Here is a 23,610-nt window from a genome sequence, read left to right as displayed (position 1 = left end):
CCCAGCTGAAGGGAAATCCTTTCTCCTCTGACCAGCTGTTTTGCTCTGTCTGTAGCTTTGCACTTTCAGACTGGTGTATTATCACTAACTTGTCATTATTATGTTGTTAGGTGTATGAAATTTGATATAACTCACACATTGGTAGCATGCAGTAGTAAAAAAAGCAACACTTCAAGGAAATACCTAGGTTTAAAAAAAATGTTTTTTTCCTTGAAGCCTTGGATCACAGCAGCTGGCAGAGAACATCTGAAAGTGCAACCCGAGAAACATAATTTGTCTCTTTTTTTTATCTAGTTCTTAAATTATTTTCACCCTAAAATCTGTCCTATCTATGGAATCCTTCATAATGGACACTACAAGTTGCAAACTCAATACCCATTCCTTGCTTTCTTGCTAAGAAAACCCTAATTTCCTTTTCAGGCATCTACTCTTTTCCTATATGACTTCTGGAACTGCGTCCCCAGCTCCTAGGATAGATCCTACAGATCTAAGCTAATTATGATAATCTCATTTCCCCTGCTAGTGATTGGTTTAGAAATGACCAGAGAAAGTGAAAACAGAAGTGTCCTTGTACAGTGGGAATTTCTGCAGAAAGGCCCAAATCTCTTTAGCCTAAATACAATTTAAGGGAAGGAAGAAGATTCCCTTTAGGGTATTGACCAGACATTAGGTAAAAGCAGAGATTTTTTTTTTTTTTTTTTTTAAGCTGGTGAGGTCAGCAAGGATCTTAATTTATTTCTCATGCTTTGCTTAGACAAGATAATGCACTTAGTACTGCTTGGTCGGTCTCAAATGCTTGGCCAGCTCTCAAAGAGCATTTGATTTGGGGAAAGGATAGAACAGGGCATTCCCAGCCAGCCTTATCAGGACCAGACAGTACTCAGAACTGCAGCCTCAATTGTGTGTGTGCCCTTTTGTGAAACCTTTAAAAGCCTGGATCTGCTTACAGAGCCATTAACTACGGGGTCCCAAAAGTCACCTTACAGGGATGGCTGAGCATCCCTCTCCTAAATGCATAGCAGTCGTCAAGCTGGAGCCTTTCACTCTTAACCATCGCCAACCCATGACATACTTAACAGATGCAGGGAAACTCACCAAATCTGTGTGGAAATAAAAATTTCTATTTATTTTGTTAACATATCATTAACTGACCCTAAAATGGGATGGTCACAGGGGGCAACTTGGAGGAAGTAGGATTTTGATTCATTCATTTCCTCATAAACTCAGCCTTTCTCAACTAGGGTTCCCCTTTTGAACTATAGCACACAAACAGTGATTTGAGTGACTGTTTTCTCATTCTAAGAATGGTACAAAGCTAGCGCCATTCATGAGGCATGGGAGAATAAATTAGTTCATGCAGTGGATGGGGCATTAGGACTTAATTCTTTCATGGAACTACAGTTCATTTATTCATTATATTTATTGAATGTTTACTATGTGCCAGATACTCTTATAGGTACTGGTTATACAGCAAGGAACAAAACAAAGTCCCTGTTTCATGGAGCTTACACACACACACACACACACACACACACACACACACACACACAAACACACATACACACACTCTGTATGTATATAAATAATATGTATACTATATGCTTGGGTCTTGAAGAAAAGAATGGAATTTGGATAGTGGAAGGGAAGGGGGAGCCATTCAACATGATCTAGGAAGGCCAGACCATCTGGAAAAGGATCCAGTACCTGGATGGTTTCTGCTCTGGTCGTTTCCACCAACAGGAAGGGCTAAAAGGGCAGGCTCTCCCCATCTCTGACTGCCAACCATCATAATCTCTAAGCATATGCCTCTTTGTCTATGGGGCCATGGTCAAGCTCCACTTTTGCGGGGCTGACAGTACAGGAGCCAGATGTCACTTAGGTTATGACCAGGAATTTGGTAACAAGGTTGGGCATCTTGAGTCACCAGAAAAGTAGACACCAGAAAAGTACATGGTGTGATTTAGGGATCCTGAAGTCATCCTTCTCACAAATACTTTCCCCAGAGCTTGCTAAGGAGCTCCAGATGCTACCCTTACTTTCTCCGTTAGCCTAGGGCAGAATTTCCTGAACTTTCTCAGTTTATGGTACATTTATTTTTTTTCATGGTTCTCCTAGGTCAAAAGAAAGATCTAACAGTTTTATTTATTAAGTAGTTAAGACCAAATACTGTAACTTAGTTTGTAGTAGTTCCTGCAGAGTCTGGCAAATGTCTCTATGTTTCCCTCCAAAACTTAAAATATCCCACAGTACCCCAGTGAGTTCACTGTGGAAAGCTTGGCACATGTTTGTGGTTGTAGACTCGATGCACTGAAAGTCCCTGTTAAGATATAAGTCATCTATCAACCCTGAAAGCCAAATGTGTGTCTCTGGTTTGTTGGAGAGTGGTCTGAGCCTGAAGAGATGGAACACATGATGGTTCAATTTGGATGGAGGGAAAACGATGTAAAGGCCAGGATATAAAGTGCTATGGGAGTCAGACCTGTGGAGGGGGAAAAGGCTGCCTGCCAGGAGGAGAAAGAGAAAGCAGTGAGAGTCCCACATGGGGAGCCTGCAGAGCCATAGGAAGAGAAGGCAAGGAGGAGGGTCATGAAGTAGATGCAAATTATCTACTGCTAGTACACACTGCAGCCCCCAGTATGGACCCAGTCAAGTGAGAGCCTCTCCTAGGTGTGAGAAGTCACTCTGAAGGGCTGGCTCACCCTCTTCAGATGGACCTGTGCTTTAGTGTTCCTGAAATTCCGAAGTTGCCCCTCTTGGCCATACCTCTCCCACTCCTATATGGACTTCCAGGACAGGTAGGAGATATCATCTTGGCATCCCACTCACTTTGTTTCTACAGGTGAACATTTACCAGGCTCTACCTTGAGAAAATGCTCAGGTGTTAGGGATGAATGAAATGCAATTTCTAATTTTATGAGCTTAGAGTTCCAGCATCCATCTGGAAGACCTTTGGGTCTTCCCTGTCTTCTTCCCTTTTGGCTGGGAGTATTTAGATTCATCAGGTGTTAGAAACGTATGGGTCTCTTGACTAGCTCTGTTGCACATATTCTCTTTGAATTTTACCAATTAATTTCCAGATTCTGTAGGGAAAATCTAAGAGAGAACTACCAAATTCCAAAGGCTCTAAAATGACAATTCCAAGATGCACCCAATATTTATGTATCTCTAAGAAAGAAAAAAATGTTCTTAATTATGGTTGTGAGATTTTATTGATTTTAAGATATAACTTGTCTTTAGAAATGTTAAAATGTTAAAGAGAAGGTGTGTCTCAGAGAAGAGACAATATAGTAACATTGATTAAGCATCTGTCATGGTTAGGGACTGAGCTAGACACTGTTTATATATTATCTCATTTAATCCCTGTTTTCTGCAGGTAGAGACTACATGACCAATCTCTGAGTAACTAAGGCATATTCAGATGGGTTTTTTGTTTGTTTGTTTGTTTGTTTTTGCTATGTTACTAATAACTTGATCTCTTAAGTTTCTCAGAAAGTCAAGCATTTAGATAGGAATCTAGTTATTTGGGAAGTGATTCCAAATAATTCCCTGAGGGACCATGGAGAGTGCACAGGGAGAAGGAAAAAGTCAATCAGGTGTGCATTACAAAACCACCGATTTTGGCTACAGGGGTTGAACTCTGCAGGGACCATTGAGGCCTACAGAAAGGCTTCCAGAATTGTCTCTCCATCATAAAGGAGGTTGGGGCATCTGTCCAATGGATCCTATTTCCCTTTGGCTGAAAGTTCTCCCTGGGGGCTTTAACTACTCCCATGTCCTGGAGAACACGTGTGCCGGTTGAGTGGGTTCTTCCTGTGTTTTTAGAGAAACGCTTGAAATGGAAGAACAGAGAAAGGCAGGGGTACACTTCAGGTGAAACTGTGATAGCTGCAAGCTGTAGCTGAGAGGATACGATGCTATGAAGATACTTTGCCATCACTTGCAACCTTGAGTTCTGACTAATCTTATAGTTTAGGATGAGTCAAGGGGCTGAGCTCCACACAGTACTGTGTAGTCTTGGGCAGGACCGTTCACATATCTGGGCCTCAGCTTCCTCCTCTGTTGAATGAGGGCGGTGGACCACACCAATTTTGAGGAGCCCCTTAATCGATATTCTATCACTTGACCTCAATCTTCTATTTACCATGATTATACTATTATTAGTTTCAGCATTGGCCACCTTCCTATCTACTTCCTCTCTTTGTTAGATATCTCCTTGAAGGCCACCCAGATGGTAAGGGATGAGACTGGAATTTATATGCAGCGTTGTCTGGTATAGACTATACAGTCTGAATCAATGTTAAAATCAATGCTGAATCAACATTAAAATATAGAACTCAAGTTACATTTTCCTCTTTCTTTAATCCATTCATTCATTCCATAAAATTTTATTTGATGCCTACCACGTATCAGTCACCAAGCCAGGCTCTGGTACACAGCAGCAAACAAAAAGACAAAGTCCCTATCCTTTTGAAATTTATATTCTAATGGAGAAGGACATATAATAAACAATTAAACATTTAAGTACTGAGGGGAAGATAAGTGCTATGAAGAAGAAAAAAATAGACTAAGGAGATAGAAAGTGGTGGCGTGCTCTTTTCTATAGGATGAAGGTTATTTGCCAGCAAAGTCTTCATTGATAACCTTAATTGGTGTGGTAGATGTGGCATGCCAACCCTTACAACTTTTCTCTTACCGCAGTTGAAGACCCGTCCCCAGTCTTTCCTACCCCTACCCTCTATTTCTAGCTGGAGCCTTGTATGGCGGGTTGCATTTTCCAAAGATGGCTATAACAAGCTCTTTTGCTCTGTGTGCTCTTCTTATAATGTGACTTTTAAACTCCTTTCATCAGGAGGTAGATACTATGCTCTTCCCTTTGAATTTGAGTGGGTTTATGACATTAGAATAAGTGATGTTATTAAAATTCTGAGGCTAACTCATTGAAGGTAATGCAGCAAGCAGGGACTCAAACAGGTATTTGCATACTCATGTTCATGCCAGCATTATTTGCAAGAGCTGAGAGGTGACATTTAGGTTGAGATTTGAAGGATAAGAAGGCAATTGCCTTCTACTGGAAGAATACAGTGAAGAGTAATCCAGGCATAGGAAACAGCACTTATGAAGGTTTTGAAGCCCAACGAACTTGCCGTGTATAATATACCTAATACATGTGTGTTTGCCTGGGCCTGCTCAGAGCTGTAGGTGTGGTCCAGGTTATTCCACAAGTCTCTCATCCTGTTTGAACTAATGTTAGCAGGGTAGGCTCTTCTCTGGTGCTGGCAGAAGCCCAAGGAGGCAAGCCCAATTGTGTGAACACATTACAAGCCACTGTTTACATGCTTTAAGCATCCCATTGGACCAAACAAGTCACATGACCAAGTCCAGCATCATTGGGGGATCCAGGGAAGAGAGGGAAAAGGGGTACATCCTGTTTTGGGGACAATCCTCTACATTTGTCAAATTCCCTGTATCCTTACCTATTACGACTATTGCCTGGGCTCCCCCTTTTGATCTATGAATGCTAATAATTTTGTAGATTGTACTGACACCAACTAGACTGTTCTTCCTGACACTTCCAGGTAGGTCATGCCCCCTCTCCGGGCCCCTCCAACATCCATCACGGCTCATGCCAATGCCTTGTTTGATTTTCCATCCTCATCAGTCTGCCCCTCTCTGCAGCATTTAACTGTCTGTACCAGCTGCATCCGGCTATGACAAGAAAATCTGATGAAAATGTAGGGTGCTGGCAAAAATCATTTCATGTAGATAAATTAAAATAAAATCGCCTAGGCTGATTAAAACCCTGAAGAAGAATTGAATTGGAACAGGGTAATAAAACTCACTTATCTTAGAGAGATGCCATGAAAATTAGCTAGTCAGTATTCATGATTTGAACACAAAAGAAAAATTGTTATTGATTTACATATAATGTCTCTGTTCTGTCTTCCAAAAGCCTCTTCAACTAATATATAATGGGATGGCAAAACCAAATGTTAAGCTTAGGACCCATTCATCATGGCTTTCTTTTTTTGTTGTTTTTTTTTTTTCCTTTTTTTTTTTTTTTTTTTTTAATTTGGTCAATCAAAGAATACCATTAGCAGAGGCAAAGATAGCAGCTCTCTCGGCAGTGGGTGGAAAAAGCAAAGAGAGCTGGCTCTGGACCTAGACATCTTAAAGAACTGCAGAGTAGATCGTAAAACACCATTACATTCATAAAGTATGGTTCATTAGATTTTTGATGAAAAACTTCAAGAGGCATCTGTTTTCCCCTCTCTGTTCTCGCCCCACCCCCCATCACCATTAGAGGCCATTTTGGAGTAAATTATGGCCTGTTCTCAAGCCTGATTATTCCGGGCCTGCTTGGCTTGGCTGCTTTCTTTTTCCTGCCAACCAGCGTCCCTCCATCTCACAGCTTCTTAGCCCTAACCTCTGAGAGCACAGAAGCAGAAATAAAGAGGAGGGACTCATGCCAATTCATTATGCCTCTTGGTGGTGGTGCTGGTAAGAGGTTTGCTGGGAAAAGAGATTGGAATTATGGCCCTCATTAACTGAGGCAATGGAAGGCGGGCCCTGCACTGCTGTTCAGCACTACATCACAGTTTAGGGGTAAAACCTCCTTCCTTCCAAGCTTGTCTTAGCAATGTCTATTGAGAAGAACTTTCCAGCAGGTTTTGTTTTTTTTTCAGAGTCAAATGATATTATGCTATGATAATGGTTATAATTATAAGAAGACATGTTCAGTTAGGCACTGTGCAGAGTATTTCCAGTGTATCATCTCATTTAATGCCCATAAAGACCCTAGAGGTGAGAACTGTTACGGTGCTTATTTTACAGAGCAATAACCAACTTGCCGGAGACCATGGCCCAGAGCAGCAGTAGAAACTGTGAAGAAAAGAGAAAACTGTTCTCCACTACAAGCAGCTTCATCATCTCTTATGGCTGTCCCACTGACACCCTCTGTCCCCGAGGTGCAGGAGCTTGTGTGGGTGTAACACTCTTTCCCACCTTTGTGGAGGGATTCACCAGAGCTCCTTCCCAGCCACTCCCCACCTGCTTGCTTGTGAGATTTCCCTGTGCACATCATGGCCTCTGCCTGCATGATAGAGCCTCCATGGTTTTCTCCCCAACCCTCAGACAGCAAACAAAGGCTCACTGAGGTAATACAGCACACTTGTTAGTCATTCTGGTTTTGGATCCAGACTCCCGGGCTCCATTTTTGCCTCTATTACTGATCCCCTCTGTGACCTTGGGAAGTCAGTTAGCTTCTCTGTGCCTCAGTTTGCTAAGGCTGATAATCATGCTTACTGTCTACAGCTGTTGTGAAGGTCAAATGCACATAGTTTCAAGCACTTGGCAAATGCTCAATAAATACTAGCTATTATTATGTCTTACTACATACTGTCCTAGGACTAAAGAGGCATGAAAAAAAACCCCACTGGGCTCAGATAAATTTAGGGGTCTTCAGTAACCTTACATTTTTATGGACTGCTCTAGGTATTAATACTATTTTAGGCATATTTTTGGTTAAATAGATTTTGGTGCACTGACTTGGGAGCCTTGTTACCATTTATGACATATCAATGTGCTCTGAGTTTGAGCAACTAACTTTCAAGGACCCTTGGGAAAGTTCGCTTACTGGGATGAGCTGAGTAGACTGGAGAAGCAGCACTCATTTCCTACACTAATGATGAGGCTAGGAAGGGAGGGTCCCTGATTAGGAGAGGAGCGTTCCCAACCTGCTGAACATTCCAAAATGGTGGGCACCACAATGGGTTAAGAAACAAGAGGAAAGAGAAACCATTTCTTGGAATAGCATCCACTAGGCAGGAACCATCAAACTGTGGTTGAGTATTATGTTTAGCTGCATTTGAGAAGCTGCACTCTATCTTGTTCATAGAATAAGTGTCTGCTCCTACCCATTTTAAATATTGGTTAGGCTTAATGGTATAATAGTTCATTTGGGGGGAACCCTCAGTGTAGAAACTGAATGCGAGGCTTTTGGAATTAGGGAGACTTGGGTCAAATCCCAGGCTTCCTACTCTACCTGCTGGGTGGTTTAAAAGCTTTTATTTCCCCTTTTGTAAAACAGAGATAAGAGTGGTACCCACCTCACATGTTGTTAGAATGAGGTAATGGGTGTAAGTCACCTGTGCCTGGCATGCAGGAAGCACTTAAATCATTGCAGCTATTATTATTTCATTGTTTTCTTAAGTTGCAAGGTTTCTGTTGATAGGATATTTGGAGAGAGGAAGTTGGGAAGGGGGTAGGGAAGACCAGCAAAGGAATCCCTGTCCACTACCTGCTCATGACTGTGGTTCCTGTGATCGGCGATGTGAAGCCACCTCAAATGAAGCAAGTGACCCCAGATGGGAGGAGATCTCTCCAGCACAGCCAGATCAGTTTCTAAGATAGACACCTGGCTGCTAAGGGCTTGACAAGTTTCCGGGTCACCACCAGTGTTTGTCCACTACTAATCCAAGGAGAATTTTTTTGCATTATTGCATTGGAATGTATGCACTGTTGGTGGATCTATGTTCTCTAATCTAGGAAATACAGGTGTGACCAGTGGCCTCTCCAACTCTGAAGTAATGAGCAGACAGCTGTCCCATGTCTGCAACCCCTGAAGTGTGGCACTATCATAGTAGCAAAGTCACTATTCCAGCAAAACAACACACGAAGTTATCCAACCCATCTAATAATTTGCATACTAATTATTTTGCTATATGCTAGTGAAGCAGATATGGTAAGCTATTTATAAAAATCACCATACTTCTGTTGAAACCAAAACCAAAGAATAAAATGAAAAACAGCCTTGAAAATTCCCCAAGCAGATAAAACCAGCGTGGTTCTACAAGCAAAGCTTCATTTAGCTTACTTTGTAAGACAAACTTTACCTGGGTTATTTCCTGCTTATGCCTCTGAAAATCATAAACAAAAGCTTAAACCATCTCCAGGGTTAATAAGAGGTAACCACTAACCAATTTCCTATCATTTAAGAAAATTCTAGGGGCACCTGAGTGGCTCAGTCAGTTAAGTGTCCGACTTGATCTTGGCTCAGGTCATGAACTCACGGTTCATGAGTTCGAGTTCTGTGTCTGGCTCTGTGAGGCAGAGCCTGCTTGGAATTCTCTCTTCCTCTTTCTCTATTCCTACCCCACTCATGTGTACTTTTTCTCTCTCTCAGAATAAGTAAACAAACTTAAAAAAATTAGAAGCCAACAAAATAAAAAGGAAAAGAAAATTCTAATATAACTAATCACTGTGAAGAATAAAAGTCCCTTCCTCCTCACTATATATGCTGCTTTATAGTAATATACCTTTCAGCCTCATTCCATGTTTTGGTTTGTGTTCCTCTGGTTTGCAAACTGCCTTTTTGTTGTGTGGGCAAACTAAACTTTTACTACTTACTTCCTCAGTGATTAATTGGCTTTACTACTGTTATTTCTGAACTTTTGACACTTCCCATGATTTCCATATGGACCAGTCATATTTTTAGTTGTTCTCTTTGCTAGTTGCCTAGTATCTCTCTTCTCAGGGTCACTATTGACATAGTTTTCCACCTTCTAGAAGTCATGCCTCCTGCTACTACTGCTATTCTTCCTTTGTCTTCCCAGGGGGTATTCGTGTCCCCCCTCCCAGTGAGCTCCTGGGTCTCAGCAGCCCTCCTAGATCAGCTGTCTGGGAGCTGGAGGGCTAGAGTTTGCAGAAATTGAGCTTAAAATCAGCCACAATGGGCATCACGTTGGGAGTGAGAGAAAAAGTGGAAATGGGCTGAGAAGAAAGACCTAGAGCACTGGCCCCAGTGCTTAACAGTACTCTCCCCGCCCCCCCCCACCCCCCCAAGTAAAGGAATGGAGGGCTAGCTAGCAATATGGAGGGAGAGGAAAGAGGAGCTACAGTTTAAGGAATGTACCGTCTCTGGAGACTCCGGGACCTTGAAATAAGCACAGCAGGTTCACACTTAACGTCTCTAGTGAAGCTTCAGTGTTCTCATCTGCAGAGTGAGGACAACAAGGTCTCCCTCACAGTGTTGGTTCAAGAGTGAAGACAGAGAATGTGTGTGAAGCACTCCATACAGTGACCAGCATACTGTAAATGCCGATGAATGACACCTGCTGTTTTTTGTAATGGCGTCCCCTTGTCTTGCCCAATAGGGCATATAAGCCCCTCCGTGGAAAATAAGACTCTGGCTAGAAAAAATACTAACGATTATATAGATCTGTTATCTTGATAAAAGACAAATTTTTAGAACATATTCCATTATGGCTAAATTTTGGAATAAAACTACTTTAATCCATGGGCCCTTTCCCCTGTTCTGATTATATTCTGAGTATTTCACTTGCTCGCCAAATTTCTCACTAGTAATGGCCTATTTATTTGACAGAGTCAGTAAAGTGGTATTACATTTCAGCTTATTTTAACAAGTTAGAGTAATATGGGGGGGGGCTGTCATTGCTCCTTTTTTTTTTTTTTTTTTTTTTACTGTTTCTGCAGTAAGTCAGCTTTAAAGTGAAAGACAAAAAGGTGGTTTCAGTCTCTGCTTTATTTACATCAGTGTTTCTCAAATGTGCCCATCAGAATCACCTGGAGAGCTCTTGAAACACAAGATGGCTAGATCTCACCTGCAGAGATTCTGAGGACTGTGCTTTGAGAACTACTGATTAAACCCAGGCTGATTTCTTTGCCCTTTTAGCTGTGCTGGTTAATGAAAGATCCCCACTTGGCTTGATGAACTTTGTAGATACTTTTTTCATTGGTTAAGAATTAAGAAAACTTTTTTTTTCTGCTCTAAGAAAAGTTACTAGGCCAGGAGGACGGCAGGGAATAATAGGTCATTGACCATATTTGGGGACACATATAAAAAAGGTTTTGGGTGATTGACTGGCTCAGTCAGTGGAGCTTGCTACTCTTGATCTTGGGGGTGAGATGTCAAGCCCCACATTGGGTGTAGTGATTACTTAAAAAATAAAATCTTTAGGGGCACCTGGGTGGCTCAGTCGGTTAAGCGTCCGACTTAGGCTCAGGTCATGATCTCGTGGTTTGTGGGTTCAAGCCCCACATTGGGCTCTGTGCTGACAGCTCGGAGCCTGGAGCCTGCCTCAGATTCTGTGTCTCCTTCTCTGTCTGCCCCTCTCCAACTTGTGCTCTGTCTCTCTATGTCTCTCAAAAGATAAATAAATGTAAAAAAATATTTTTTTTAAATAAAATGTTTAAAAAATTAAAAATAAAAATAAAAATGGTGTCTACGTTACACACTGATTAAGAGCTTGGGTTTTGGGGTGGGAAGACAAGAATGAGACCCAGTTCTGCCACTGTCTGTTTCTGTGGCTCCCCAAACTTTGTTTCCTTTGTCTGTAAAACGGGGTCAAAGATAGCTTGTTCCCGGGTTTAAAGTAGGAAATGCACATAAACAATTCAATAAGTATTAGCAATGTTTTTCAAAGCAAAGTAAAAACTCAACAATGCCAAGACTGTTGAGTGCCACTGTTCATGACGTGAAAGCTAGTTAGACTCTGTCAGTCCATGTGGAGAGGGATTTCCAAAGGAATCTCTCTCAAGTTGTCATTCAGTCTTTTCTAGAAAATTCACACTAAAGAGTTTTGTTCTCTAAAATTAAATATTGATAAAACAGCCCCATTGATTATCTGCCCATAGGTTGTGCGTGCTGTTTAAGTTAATTAATAAATTGGGGGTTAGCATCAGTTACGACTACAACATGAACAGCTTTGCCTTTTTTAGAATATCTTAGGATGCAAGAGCTAGGATGGTAGAGATCACCAGCCTCAATACTTTTATTTTACAGATAAGAAACCTCTGGGTCAGGCGGGTTAAGTGAATAATTTGCCGGAGGATACAGAACCACAAATTTAATTGTTACTGGACTTGCTATCTAAATGCTCTCAGAAGGAATGGCTAATGATGAACTATTCTAAAACCACAAGTATTTTAGTCTCTTGCAATATGTAATTGGTTTATATCCACACACCCTAAGTAGAAGGTAAATCCATTTAGTTTCACAGGGTGACATGAAACAAATTTATCTGGAGACATTTCTCGGGAAGTTACAGGGAATAAAGCTAGTCATTTTATGATTGCATCATTGCAACTGTTTCATAACCACAACATCCAACAGGTAACATATGCTTTCAAACACCTCGGGTCAAAACGTCATGGGTCCTGGGTGTATTCTATGAATAAGAACATTGGAGCTTCAATGTCCCCCTTTTCCATTCACGTAATTACACACTGGACTGGTTTCTGAGAAAAATCTTGACCCTTTCTCCAGTTGCTCCTTTTTGCATAGACGGAATGATGTTCTGTACTTTCAGTTGGTGAATTTTTGGTAAAAATAAGTTCAACTCATTTTCTACACAAGTGGTTAATGTATAGGGATTTGTGCTCCCTTTCTTCATCAGAGATCTTAACTTCAAACGTTCAGCTGCCAAATTCTTATGAAAAGTTGGGTAATGAAACAACTATATGGAACTTTGTGTGAAGGGTGTGTAGTTCATTACTTTAGAAATTCTGATAGCGATGATAATAATAATAATAGTAATAATAATAGACATTGTTAAGTATTTACCATATGCCGATTACCATGCGCCATGAGTCAAGATTTTTCGTGCACTGTTTTATTTGATCCTTAGAATCAGCGGTTTTCCAACTTCAGCATGCACCAAATCACCCGAGGGCTTGTTAGAACACAAATTGCTTCTGGTTCATTTGGAGTCTGAGAATTTGCATTTCTAATAGATTCCTAGGTGATGCTGATGCTCTTGGTTTGGGGACTGTGTTTTGAGAACTACTGCTTGCTATTCACCTAGGAGGTAGGGATTTCAATCCGTATTTTACAGATAAAGACACAAGAATTGAAGTTATGTAACATGCTCTACACACAGCTAATAATGGGCAGAGGTGGGATTTGAAATTTTGTCTCTTTGATTCCAAAGTCTGTATATAGTCTTAATTTCTGTGCTAGCTGGTTTTGCAAGAAGACATTCTGTCTAGGAAGAATAGTATAGGACTCTACTGCTCCCAATACTGAGGTTCAAATACAGGCACACTTCGGACATTTGCAGGTTTGGTTCCAGACCACTGTAATAAAGCAAATATTGCAATAAAGCAAGTTAAATGAATTTTTTTTGTTTCCCAGTGCATATAAAAGTTACGTTTACACTATACTGCAGTCTATTAAGTGTGCAATAGCATTGTGCTACAAAATTTACTTACTTTAGGGGCGCCTGGGTGGCTCAGTCGGTTAAGCATCCGACTTCTGCTCAGGTTATGATCTCATGGTTCATGAGTTCGAGCTCTGTGTTGGGCTCTGTGCTGACAGCTAAGAGCCTGGAGCCTGCTTTGGATTCTGTGTCTCCCTCTCTCTGTTCCTCCCCGCTCACACTCTCTCTCTCTCTCAAAAACAAAGATTAACCAAATGTACTTACTTTAATTAAAAAGTACTTTATTGCTAAAAATGCTTGCCATCATCTGAGCTTTCAACAAATCATCTCGCCTCGATGTTGATGGCTGCCGACTGATCAGGGTGATGGTTGCTGAACGCTGGGGTGACCGTGGTGATACCTGAAAATTAGTGAATTTGCCGCATCCACTGAGCCCTCCTTTCAAGAATAAGTTTTCTGTGGCACACGGTGCTGCTTGATAGCATTTTAGCACAGTAGAACTTGTTTCCAAATTAGAGTCAGCTCTCTCAACCCCTGATGCTGCTTCATCAACTAAGTTGATGTCCTATTCTACATCCTTTGTTGTCATTCCAACAGTCTTCACAGCACCTACACCGGGAGCAGATTCCATCTCAGGAAACCGCTGTTTTTGCTCATCCGTAAGAAGCAACTCCTCGTCCATTAGTTTTGATCATGAGATTGCAGCCATTCAGTCACATGTTCAGGCTCCACTTCCCATTCTAGCTCTCTTGCTGTTTCCACCACACCTGCTGTTACTTCCTCTACTGAAGTCCTGAGCCCCTCCAAGTCATCCATGAGGGCTGGAATCTTCTTCCAAACTTCTTTTCATGTTGATATAGTGAAGTTTCCCCATGAATCATGGATAGTATTAATGACATCTAGAATGGTGAATCCTGTCCAGAAAGTTTTCCATTTGCTTTGCCCAGATGCAACAGAGGAGTCACTGTCTGTGCCAGTGATAGCCTCATGAAATATATTTCTTAAATGATGAGATTTGAAAGTTGAGATGACTCCTTGATCCATGGTCTGCCGAATGGATGTTGTGTTAGCAGACATTAAAAACAACATTAATCTTGGGGCACCTGGGTGGCTCAGTCCGCTGAGCATCCGACTTTGACTCAGGTCATGATCTCACGGCTAGTGAGTTTGAGCCCCATGTCGGGCTCTGTGCTGACAGCTCAGAGCCTGGAGCCTGTTTCGGATTCTGTGTCTCCCTCTCTCTCTGCCCCTCCCCTGATCAGGCTCTGCCTGTCAGTCTCTCTCTCTCTCTCTCAAAATAAATAAGTGTTAAAAGAATAAAAACAAAAAAACAAAAAACAACATTGATCTTATTGTACTTCTCCATCTTGTAGGTGACCAGGTACATTGTTAATGAGCAGAGATATTTTGAAAGGAATCTTTTGTTCTGAGCAGTAGATCTCAACAGTGGGCTTAAAATATTCAGTAAACTATGTTGTAAACAGATGTGCCCTCATCCAGGCTGTTGTTCCATTTCTAGAGCATAGGCAGAATAGATTTAGTGTAATTCTTAAGGGCCTTAGGATTTTCAGAATGGTACATGAGGCTGGGCTTCAACCTAAAGTCCTCAGCTTCATTAGCTCCTAACAGCAGCATCCGCCATTTCTTTGAATTTCAAAGCCGTGTATTGGCCTCTCCTCTCTAGTGATGAAAGTCCCAGGTGGTGTCTTCTTCCAATAGAAGGCTGTTTTGCCTATATTGAAAATCTGTTGTTTGGTGTAGCCGCCTTCATGAATTTTCTTTGCTGGATCTTCTGGATAACTTACTGCAGCTTCTCCATCAGCACTTCTTGCATCACCTTGCACTTTCTGTTACAGAGACAGCTTCTTTCCTTAAACCTCATAAACCAACCTCTGCTAGCGTCAAACTTTTCTCCTATAGCGTCTCCACCTCTCCCCACCTTCACAGAAAGGAAGATAGTTAAGGCCTTGCTTTGGATCAGTCATGCTTTGGCTTAGCAGAATGTTGTGGCTGGTTGGATCCTTCATCCAGACCACTCCATCTTTCTCCATATCAGCAATAAGCCTGTTGGTTTTTTTTTTGTTTGTTTCCTTTTTTAAAACATTTATGTGTTCTCTGGAGGAACACTTTTGATTACTTTCAGGAACTTTTCCTTTACATTCACAACTTGGCTAAGTGGCACAAAAGTCCTGGCTTTAAGCCTGCACTGGTTTTCAGTATGCCTTCCTCACTAAGCTTAATCATTTCTAGCTTTCGATTCAAAGTGAGAGATGTGTGACTCTGCCTTTCACTTGAACACTTAGAGGCCGATATAGGGTTTTTAGTTGGCTTAATTTTAATATTATGTGTCTCAGGGAATAGGGAGGCCTGAGGAGAGGGAGAAAGACAGGAATGGCTCATTGGTAGAGAAGTCAAAACAAACGCAACATTTACTATTTAAGTTCCCCATCTTATATGAGCGCGACTCGTGGTGCCCCAAACCAATGACAATAGTAACATCAAAGATCACTGATCACAGATTGATTGCTGCCAGAGGGGAGGGTGGTGGAGGGACAAGCAAAATGGGTGAAGGGGAGTGGGAGACACAGGCTTCCAGTTACAGAATGAATAAGTCACAAGAATAAAGGGCACAGCATAGAGAATATAGTCAGTAATATTGCAATAATTCTATAACAGTGACAGGTGGTAACAACACTTGTGGTGAGCGTAGCATAACTTATGAACCTGTTGAGTCACTACGTTGACCCCTGAAACTAATACAGCATTGTGTGTCAACTATACCCAAATCAAAAACTTTTCTAAAAAGTGAAAAAAAAAAAATCACTGATTACAGGTTACCGTAACAATTTATAATAGTAACGAAAAAGGTTGGAAATATTGCAAGACTACCAAACTATGACACAGAGACAAGATGAGAACAAATGTTGGTAAAATGGCACTGATAGACTCGTTCGATGCAGGACTGCTGCAGACCTTCAATCTGTAAAAAAATGCAATAGCTGTGAAGCATACTAAAGGGAAGTACGAACGAAGGTCTGCCTGGAGGCTGGTGAGCAGCCCTCCGCCCCCAAAGGCTATGGGTTGAAGGGGAGTCTTGTTCCAGGTGGACACTGCAAAGTGTACAATCGTGGGATTTGTCTCCACCAGCCATCCTCGTTGGGGCTTGTTCCCAAAAGATTTGGCTGCATGTGGAAACTGAAAGAACTCTTTAGCTTAGGGAGCTGTGCTTTGAGAGGCCCTCAGTTGAGCATCATAAGGAGGAAGAAATGGCTTATTGTGCATGGTGCTCTGATTTCTACCTCTAAGGGAGCAGTAAACCTGGCATGGGGCGCCGTAGTTGGCACTGAAAAAGGGGGTGGTGGATTAGGGTTAACAAGATGCATGGGTGACTGGGTAAGACCTGTATTGTTAAGGTAGTGCATCCCCATGAGTTATATAGGGGAGGGGAAAAGTTCTGTCATGTAACAGCTATAATACTTCGAGTCATGATGAGCAACTTTATTGCTTGCAATTAAATTGTATTAATTAAAACAGCATTCCTTGCTCAATTCTGTAGACTGTTACATCAGAGGCCAAGGGTGACCTTCCAGTTTTGCCACTGTAACCCCTGCATCATTGGCTGCAGCTGCAATTTTTGAGGCAACTGGAATGGGGGGTGTGCAAGATGGGGTGGAGGGCCTAGGCTGTCCTAGAATGAGGCAGGAAGCTGGTCCCTGAATCCTTTCTGCACTAGCAGGTAGAAAGGAGAAGATTGATCTGTGGTCTTTAAGTGTCCCTGGAGATTGTGAGAAATATGTAGGGAAGGGGAGTCCTTGACAGGTGAAAGCTGGGAGTCATTGTATTTCAGGGTGTTAAATGAATCTTGTGTGCTCATTTATACTCCCAGGTTGAGGAAACCTACAAAATAGCAGATATGTAACATTTAATTCCTGAATCAGGGCAAGAGCTCTGGCCTCTTTTTTTTTTTAACTCTGCTTTGGTGCTTGATATTGTCTTTGGTGCCACCCCAGTGAGTGGCCTTTGGAGCACCAGCATGTTTCTATAGGTGGATCATTGATATGAAGTTCAATCATACTTCCTTCCTTTTTTGGTTGCTAAAATCTGAGTCAGATTTGCCACTCAGGAATAGAAATTGACCAAAATCAATCATACATTTTATTTTTCCTATTTGACCATTTTTCTTTTATACATTTACCTTTTTCCTGCTATGTGGTATACATTCTCCTAACCATCTAATCTTTCTGAAAGAAGGGAGAGGGAGTATGCACAGAAATAGAAAAAAAAAGTAGGATGAAAAAAGAGGTAAAGGAGAGGAGACAAGAAGGAAAGTTAACCCATTTTACAGAGGACATTTACATGGAAAAGCTAATGACCTAAATTGCCCAGTCTTCACTTAATTGAGATGACTAATCCTAAATTTAACTTGAAGTATCTAACCAGCAAAAAAATGTCCTAATAAATTATAGTTTTGCAAAATACAAGTTAGTGATGGCAATTGTTTAAAGTGGATCAGAATCAACAGGAAGTAATAACAATAGATTCTGGAGTTTATGCTCAAAGAAAAGTAGGCATCATTTTCTATATTGGTGTGCAAAAGGAGAAATGTTTCTTAGGGCAAACATACATTTAATAGCACCAAGTCTGAATCATTAATAGATCTTTTGTAGAAATTAGAATGCTGGAAGCAGCTTCAGGGGTGCTGGAACTCAGCTTTAGGTGAGCTAGGAGTTAGGGGACACAAGGTCCCTGTCCTTGAGCTCAGCTATGTTGGCAAGTAATTGCAATTCAAGGCAATAAATGCTATAGGTGAGTTACACGTATAGATATATGGATAATTAATTCTGCCTAAGGGAGTCCAGAATATCTTCGTAGAGGAGGGAGCCTTTGAGCTTGCTCTTAACAAATGAGGGTCTTCAGGCAGACCGAACAGAAGAAACTACACAGAAGGCAAGCAGCCATCAGAATATGTGGTTGCTGGGGATTACCCAGTATTTCAGACACTGTCACTAGAATGTGAGACAGGGCAGAAACATGTGCGCTGAACCCCACAGTGCATCAGGCTTCCAAATATTTGCTGTAATAATAGCCCATTTTCTTTTACCTTATAATCATTTAACTTCTGCTTTATTCTCACAAACCTGAAGCCTCCTCTATAGGCTTTCTTACTTACATCCCTCTTTAGTTCTCTTATTACTCAGTTTTTATTGGCTGAGTAGCTCCCAGTTATAATCAACAGACTAGAGGCTAATTTAAACTTACTGGGGTTCATCCAAATGTGACGAGTTGGTTTCTGGGGTTTTGTCTGCTATGATTACTGTAGCTGTTAACCCTGAGACATCTATCTTTTGGAAATACTGCTGAGCAACTTTTAGAATTTAGATACATCTCTAAATTTCTTCCATTATGGATGGATCAATTCTCTGTCCTCTAGTTCTGGAGATGCTATTGGGACTTAGCAAATTACCGTTACCTGTATATTGAGCTGAGCCCTTTGTGCCAGGTTCTCAGACTAGTGTGGGGCAGTTTCCATTAGGAGAAGTCTGGCATGGTCGGCCTGTCCAGCTCACCATTTTAGAATAATCTGATCACCACTTTGTTATGGCCATAAAAGCATAGCAGTTGAAATCTATGTTACCCCTTGACCGAGAGTTTTATTCTGGTTAGGTACTTGAATGCCTAAGTGTGCAAAAATTAGACAGCTTTTTAAAGAACTAGATTTTGTAGGTATAGCAGGATATACCAGGCAATATCCATTTATCACGACAGCTTCCAGGAAGATTTTATTCGGCAACAGCCATGATATTCACTCCACTGAGGTTGGTAACAGCAACTGCCCTAACACACTCAGCTGGAAAGCGTAATAAATTATTATCTATTGGGTGCCAGGCACTTTGTAACATGGTACTCCTTTCAACCCTACAAGAAAGGCTTATGTTACTTTCATTTAGAGTTGAGCAAAAAGGCTCAAGGAGGAAACTCAGTGTTCTGCTTACCTTCCAAAGTTTTTACTTCTCTTTTTATAGCTAAGCTTTCTAAAACCAACTACAAGCCTGCATTAGAATGCAGAGGGGCCCCATTACAGGGGTGCCTGGGTGGTTCAGTCGGTTTAGGGTCTGACTCTTGATTTTAGCTGAGGTCATGATCTCCTGGTTCATGGAATCGAGCCCCGAGTCGGGCTCTGCACCGTCAGAGCCTGCTTCGGAGTCTCTCTCTCTCTCTCTCTCTCAAAATAAACAATAATAAAAAAAATTACCACAAGGTTCCACTCAAGATTGTTCTCTTACCGTTTCACCACAGTCAGAAAGGTGATTGTGTTTCCAGGAGATTGAATTAAAGGAGCAAGCTAGTACTACAAACATTCCCAAAGGATTACAAAACACATAATAGAAAGTAGAACAGTAAATGACGTCACATTGGAATAATTTAAGACTGATCTTAATTTTGCACGGTCATTTTACCTTCCTCTTACACTTCGGTTTTAAACTGAAGGCCCTAAGAATCTTTAGTTGGAAGCCCTCCAAAAAGAAACAGTATTCTTTTACGTACTACTGATAGAAGTGTAAATTGGTGTTTTCTAGGGGGCAAAGTGGCAGTAACAAAAGCTTTTAAAAACTGGCATATTCTCTCCACTAGCAATTCCAAGTATTCATCTTAAAGAAATATTAAGAACACATAAAAGATTTAGCAACACAATGTTCTTTAGAGCAGTTTATTAGTGAAAAATTGGAAACAGCCTAAAAGTCAACAATAGTTTAAGAAAATGTGGCACATACGATGGCATACTGTGCAGCCATTAAAAAAGATGTAGAAATAGATTCAACACAGCAGGATAGTTATGGTATTGTCAAGTGAAAAAAAGTTACAAAACAGTACGTACAACTTGATTCCAATTAAAAAAAAATGTATAAATGCACAAGAGTCTGGAAGGCTATATACCTCAATAACAGTCCTCCCGGATGGTGGGATGGTAGGTGATTTTTATCTTTCAAACTAAATTTTCATTTTTTTCCCTTTTAACCAACACATCTATGACTTGTATTATTAAAAAAGCATTAACAATTCTCAAAAAGTCTCCTGTGAAGTAGGAATGAGAGTGGAGCTTAGTAACCTGAGGCACAGGGATGTAAACATTAGTCTGAAACTGCTTTAATGGCTTGTCAGGGTGCTTTGATGTCAAACTGTCACTGTGTTTAAGTGGAAATGTGGGTGGTCGTAGAGCTTACCCTTCCTTCTTCAGACTAAGGGATTCATTCCTAAGAAACCTTCCACAGCAACCAAGAACTGGCATTCCAAGCAAGATTTCCCTTGCACACACTAAGCATACCTTTATCTCACCCACTTGTAACAGAGCCCAGCAAGGTGCCTCTACCCTTGAGAACAGTGCTGGGTGACAGTACAGAAGGCAGGGAAAATTTCTCAAGTGATGTCAAAGAGTACCTGAAGGTGAAAGGCAAGTTTTTTGTTCTACTGAGGTGGTTCTCAAACTCACAAAAACAGATTGTGGGGCCTTACCCCCTGGGTTTAATTCAGTGGATCTCAGATAAGGCTTACGAATTGCCTTTCCCCCCCTTTCATTTGACAAGTATTTATTGAGTACACAAAACGTGCTAGGTCTTGTATTGTTGGAAATTTGTGATCAAAAGAATTATAGCCTCTATCTCAGAGAGCCTATATTGTAGATTGACATATATATTAAATAAATTATAAAAGTAACTCTATATATAATTAAAATTATGATAGTGCTAGAATAAAGACAATTTTTGTCTTAAAACTATTTTTTAAAAATGTTACACGAAAGAACTAAGACCAGTTCTATAGCCCCTTCAAGACAAAAAATTAAGTACAAACAAAGTACTTGGAAATACGAATTAGCATTTTAGACAAGTCCCTAGGTGATGCTGATATTGCATCTTAGGGTCTCACACTGAGAACCACTGCGCCCTAACTGAGCAGACTTTCTAATTAGGATAATGTGGGAGGAAGGGCACAAGGTAACAGCCATTTAATCATCTGGGGGAGGGGCTGAGGCAAAGCTAGCTAGCTATTATGGCTCCTTACTCAGGCTTCAAGTGTTACATACTAGGCAACACAGATCTCAAAATTTTAAGCATTTGGGAGGCAGGGAAGAGATTTTTGAGGAATCCTGTCAACAAAGCATGGAGGTGAGCTGAGCCTCTGGGTAAACGGAGCTGTTGCTTCTTGTCCTGCACTTGTCACCTCTCCCACAGTATCTCAGAAAGGTGCTCCCGTATCAGCTCCTCCATTCACATTCTGTTCTTTTGTCCTAGTGGGTAACAGCAGACTGTGTGGATGGACTCGAACCCACTGGTGACCCTAGCCTCAGGTTTCTTATTTCTCCTGTTACTCAGAATGAGGCACATTCCCATTTCTGGGACCTAATGTTCTAATGTATCAGTTTTTCTGATTTAGCACCATAAAAAAAGATTTAACACCATGACCTTTCAGGTTAGATTACTTTGAGAACAGATGTAGAGGCAATCCAGTAATTTTTTTCAGTCTGTAAAAGAGCCTACAATTATTTCCAAGTTTATTACATCATTCGTATGTGCATCTTTCACGTTACTATACCTTTAAGCTCTGGGCCACAGAGCTTATTTAAATAATTTTAAATTGCACCATAAATTATTAGGCTTCCCAAGCTTTTCTTCTATGCCTAAGAAACTTTATGGGCTTTTACCTGAGTAAAAATCAAACTTATGACTTCATAAGTCAAAGCCAAAACCAAAAACCCACAAAAAACAAAACCAAAAAAACCTCCCAAACCACCAAACAAAACCCCTTTAACATAAAAAGCAATGAACATGAGAACAAGCCCATATATTATGGTGGATTTGTGGTAGACAAAGGCACTAGAAGCCTTTGGACCTTAACATTATTGAAGGTTACTAACATTATTGGATTACTATAGTCAACATTCATTTGATGGAAAACAAAAGGTTCTGATAAAACTTATGCTCTGGTGAGGTTAAACCTAGATCTAGGTGTGATTTAAAGGGGGTAGAGGATACAGGTAAGTAGAACAGAGCTTGGATATAAAAGGTATCTCTGGTACACAGTCATAAACAAGGCCTATAGTCTGGATTGGTCAGGAAGCTATGGGGGCTAACAAAGGGAAACTGGTATTTACAGAATGTTTCTACTATGTGTCAAACTTTTCCCTAAAAAAGACTTACCATACAAGTTAACATTTGCTATATAATCCTCACAATAACCTTAAGGTGGCATAACTATTATCCCTATTTTACTAAAAAGGAAGCAACAGTTTATATAATATTGAAGCTCAAAGAGCACAGGATATGAGTAAGACTGGATTTGAACTCAGGGTGGTTTCACTCCAGTATGCATACTTTTTCTCCTTGACTACTCTACTTCTCATAAACTTCACTTCCAGTTGCTGTTTAAGTTGACCTAGATTTTTTCTATGATCTCCTAAATCCTAAACCTGGACTGATGTAACATAAAAGATGGTACTCTCGGCTGGCTACAGACTTCCCTTCTGGGGAAAGAAAAAGTTCACTCACTTGGCTGGTGCTATAGCTAACTAACCAGCTTGAACACCTGTTAGGGTTACGAGTATGGTGATTCACAGTGTGAATCAAAGTGTCTTTGTACAATTATAAAATTGTAGAGCAATGTGTCTCAGCACAGAAATAAAAGGGTAACAACTACTGTTACAGTTTGGACTGTGGGCTAAATTATTATCAACATGTTGACAAAGTTCTGATTAGGAGCTCTTAAATAAATTTGAAAATACTTTTTGTGTTATGTGTTCATTTTTTAAAGTACCAAAAAGTGTTTTAATGCATTAACATTCCCTGAAGAAATGAACTACATTTTTGCACTTCACGAGTAAGCCAGACTGAACTCCTTTCAATTGTCAGAACGTGTCACATTCTCTTGGCTCGAGGCTCTTTTTCCCTCTGCCTCGAACACTTCCCCTCCATACCATCTCCCACTCCCCAAATCCAAATTAAGTGACTCAAAAGGTCTCAAACACAACACCCTGCATTCCTTCTATCATGACATGGATTCTGTTATATGGCAACTGCCTATTTATTTACTTAAGGTCTGCAGGGGGAGGACTGTGCATCTTGTTCAGGGTAGTATCCCCAGCTGATCAGCATAGTGCCTGGCCCTCAAACAAATGTTTGATGAATGAACGAATGAGAATGAATGCAGAAGTCCTAACATGGAAACAATCTGCTGATTCATAGCAATGCTCCAAACAGCAATTTTCTGACTATAAGTGTGTTTCACAACCGGAGATCCTGATCAAGATAACCTAAGTTCATTAATAAATATTCAAAATTTTATTAGTAAACTGAGTAACCAAAAATGTATTGTTTGTATGCAATTTTCCTCTATAATGAGTGTAGTTGCACTAATCAATATTTTGATAAGAATTTGTTGTTCC

Source organism: Acinonyx jubatus, chromosome C1, assembly GCF_027475565.1.
Source record: "Acinonyx jubatus isolate Ajub_Pintada_27869175 chromosome C1, VMU_Ajub_asm_v1.0, whole genome shotgun sequence".
Classification (NCBI taxonomy): Eukaryota; Metazoa; Chordata; class Mammalia; order Carnivora; family Felidae; genus Acinonyx; species Acinonyx jubatus.
This window is presented reverse-complemented; position numbering follows the sequence as displayed.